The 4,145-nt window shown below is 42.8% G+C and overlaps 1 pseudogene; it reads left to right on the plus strand.

The window, feature by feature from the left end:
• The first annotated feature begins 167 nt into the window (after positions 1-167).
• Positions 168-720, plus strand: LOC113192427 (cofilin-1 pseudogene; annotated as a pseudogene).
• Positions 721-4,145: the final 3,425 nt, after the last annotated feature.

Genomic DNA, 4,145 nt, shown 5'->3' on the forward strand with positions numbered 1-4,145 from the left:
GCTGGGATTATAAGTATGTGCCAGCCTCAAATCATCATTTTATTTACCTCAAATAGATACAGTTTTTTGTCAGTTATGCCCCAAATAAAATTTGAGGGGAAGGGAAGAAAACATAAAAAAGTTGCTCAGGAAAAATTTTTAAAAATTTAGGGCGTTCAGTTGGATCTCGTCTTTGTAGGCTCTTCTGGCCGTCTTCCTTTCGCTTCCGGAAACATGGCTTCTGGTGTGGCTGTCTCTGATGGCCTCATCAAGGTATTCAGTGATATGAAGGTATGCAAGTCTTCAACGCCAGAGGAAGTGAAGAAGCGGAAGAAGGCAGTGCTCTTCTGCCGGAGTGAGGACAAGAAGAACCTCATCTTGGAGGAGGGCAAGGAGATCCTGGTAGGTGATGTGGGCCAGACTGCGGATGACCCCTACGACACCTTTGTCAAGATGCTGCCAGACAAGGACTGCCGCTATGCCCTTTATGACGCGACCTACCAGACCAAGGAGAGCAAGAAAGAGGACCTGGTGTTTATCTTCTGGGCCCCTGAATCCGCACCCCTTAAGAGCAAAATGATCTATGCTAGTTCCAAGGACGCCATCAAGAAGAAGCTGACAGGGATCAAGCACGAATTACAAGCAAACTGCTATGAGGAGGTCAAGGACCGCTGCACCCCGGCTGAAAAACTGGGGTGGGGGGGCAGTGCTGTCACCTCTCTGGAGGGCAAGCCTTTGTGAGCCCCCTCCAGCTCCTTGCCTGGAGCATCTGGCAGCCCCAGACCTGCCCTAGGGGGCTGCAGGCTGCCCCCTTTCTGCCAGACCGGAGGGGCTGGGGGGATCCCAGCAGGGGGAGGGCATTCCCTTCACCCCAGTTGCCAAACAGCCCCCACCCCCACCCCCGGACCTTCCTCCTCCCTCCATCCCTGTTCTGGCCTTCCCAAACTGCTTTTGATCTTCTGTACCTCTTGGGTTGAAACAGACCAAGTCTTCCCCCAGGCACCCAGTTTGGGGGGGCCTGTATTTTTTTAAGGACACCCCTATTCCCACCTGTTCCTCCCTCATCCCATGCTGCCAACTTCTAACCGCAGTAGTGACTCTGTGCTTGTCTGTTTAGTTCTGTGTATAAATGGAATATTGTGGAGATGATCCCTCCCTGTGCCGGCTGGTTCCCCTCCCTTTTCTCTTGGTCTTGAACATTCATGGAAGCAGGACCAGTAAGCGAGCTTCAATTAAAAAACAAACAACAACAACAACAAAAAGACAACAATAAAAAGGCTTGTTAATGCGGTGAAAAAAATAAAAATTAAAAATTTAGAATTTTCACTTTGGGAAGTGGCAGACACTGGACAGAAGAGTCAGGGATAAAAGTTAGACTGCTCTAAATAGATAATTTTACAGATTTGACATTGAATTATGTGTATATTATATATGACTATAAAACAAAATTAAAGTGGAAAAATTAGTTCTTAAAAAAGACAATAATAACTATGTAAGAACTTGGTTTCGAAACTCAGAATTAAATTTTAAGAGGTTCTAAAACACAGTACTTTGATTGTATGACTATTGAGGGATATACCCTGTGGGACAACAAATAACAGCAAAAAAAATACTCCTTTTATCCAGGCGCATGGGGCATACTTGTAATCCCAATGGCTCTAGAGGTTGAGGCAAGAGGATAGCAAGTTCAAAGCTAGCACCAACAACAGCAAGGTGCTTAGCAACTCAGTGAGACCTTGTCTGTAAATAAAATACAAAATAGGGCTGGGGATGTGACTCAGTGGTTGAGTGTCCCTAAGTTTAATCCCTAGTACCAAAAATAATAATAATAATAATACTCCTTTTAAAAATCATATTTTAGAAACATTATTGACATTATAATTCTGAAACTATTATATATGGGGCAGATGAAACAAATAAACAATTATGTTAACATTATGAGGATCCAAGATTTTCAGGGTAAAGAAAAAGAGATATAGGGCTGGGGTTGTGGCTCAGCAGTAGAGCTCTCACCTAGCACATTCAAGGCCCTCAGTCCAATCCTCAGCACCACATAAAAATAAACAAAATAAAGGTATTGTGTCCAACTACAACTAAAATAAATAAATAAGTAAATATATTTTTTTAAAAAGAAAAAAGAGATATAGAGAGAAATCAAAGTGAAGTGAAAATCTCAAATATGAATAGGAAATATAAGTGTGGACTTGGGATCAGTTTAAAATAACCTATTTCCTATCAGAGTCAATTGAGAAGACCTGGAAACAATCATCAGTCTAGTAATAATGAGCACCCTCTAGCCCACAGATGTGGTTTCTAAATTCCATGTCAGATAAAAGGACCAGGGCTCCCTGGGGAAATTTTTCATGCTTATCTTATATATTATCTTATCCTGTGTGTTACAGGATACAAATATGAAAATTTTGTGAAACCAGATAGAAGGAAGTTGCCAAAGACTATTAGGATCAAAAGAACCTCGCACCAACTTGTAGAGGCTCCCATTGGCCAAAGATGTGATAATTAAGCATCGATAGAATGATAACTATCGCATTATTCAGAATAGCCAAGATGTGGAATGAACCCAACTGTCCCTCCACTCCTCCCTCCCTTTTTTCAGTCTCTCTCTCCATAGATTGTTACTTTAACTCTTTTAGCTGTTTTCTTCTGATAATTTCTGCACGTTAGGCAAGTGCTCTCTCTACCACTGAGCTGGACCTCCAGTCTGCTCGTTTTTTCAGCATATGCTTATACTGATATATTTCTCCATACCTCAGGAGCACAGCTCTACCATGGTGTCTGATGACCTTGCATATATCCAAATAGTCCTGTTTTGTTAGCTTTTTGTTGCTGTGACCAAAGTGCCCAACAAGAACAATTTAGAAGAGGAAAAGTTTATTTTGGCTCACAGTTCCAGAGGTGTAGTCCCTTGTCTGCTGAGTCCATTGCCCTGGGACCAAGGTGAGGCTGAACGTCGTCGTGGAGGAAGGGCATGGTGGGGGGGTCCTGCTCCATTCATGACAGCCAAGAAACAGTGGGAAGGAGAAAAGGGCCACAGGGACGATGAACCCTTCCAGGGCACGCCCCCAGTGGCCCACCCCTCCAGCCACGCCTCACCTGCGTACAGTTACCACCTAGTCAAGTCAGCCCATTCAAGCAAGGATGGACTGATTTGGGTATAGCTCTCATCATCGAATCATTTTACCCATAGACATTCCTGTATTAACATGAGAGTTTGAGGGGACACCTCATATCTAAACTACAATTCTTATCAGGGGCAAAGAACTGAACACAAATAATGTGAGACTTGGTGAGATACCGTGTGATGGTCTCAGAACACAGGAGGGTAGGAGACTTGTTAGGAGCTGCTAAGAAACCACGTTCCACCCACCTCCTATCTTCCCTTCCATTTTCATATTGCCTTCTGGATTTTGAGGAGATATGAGACTTTCTGCCCTTCCTCTCCCCACTTTAGGTAATTAGTTTTTTCACATTCTTGATGTTCTCTAGTTTCTGTTAGGAAAAACTTGACACAGGTGATGCTGTTTTGAAACATGTCCTCCGTCTTAGAACAAGAGTCCCCTCCTGGTCACTCTGACTCAGCCTGACCTAAACCCCAGACAATACTCTACCCTCAAACAAAGAAAGGAAATTGTTACCTGGGACTGGAATCCTGAAAACACTTGGTTCAACATGGAACAGTGATCACTTCAAAGAATGGAGGTGATGACCATAGGACCCTTCACTGACAACCGCCTAACCACAAAAATTTTCCCACCCCCAATAACCACTCCAGGCCAGAGGCAAAAGACAGTCTCAGTCTCCACTAGGCCCCCTGCCACAGGTTTGTCCTGAATAGACCTAAGTCACTGTTGAGCAATCTCCTCTCTCGTTATTTCCTTCATTTGCTTCTTTCCTTACCATTTCACCATTAATGATTTTATATTTTCCTCCTGATTTTATATTTCCTCATTCCTTGAAAATTCTCATCTTTTTTTTGGAAGAAATGGCTTTTAGACAACCTTTCTACTTTCTCCAGAATTTTGTTTTGTTTTGTTTTGTTTTGTTGTTGTTGTTACTAGAGATTGAACCCATGGGCACTTCACCACTCAGCTACTTTTATTTTTTATCTCCAGTTCTTCTAATTTTTTATTTTTATTTTGAGACAGGAT

This window comes from Urocitellus parryii, chromosome 12 (assembly GCF_045843805.1).
Source record: "Urocitellus parryii isolate mUroPar1 chromosome 12, mUroPar1.hap1, whole genome shotgun sequence".
Lineage (NCBI taxonomy): Eukaryota > Metazoa > Chordata > Mammalia > Rodentia > Sciuridae > Urocitellus > Urocitellus parryii.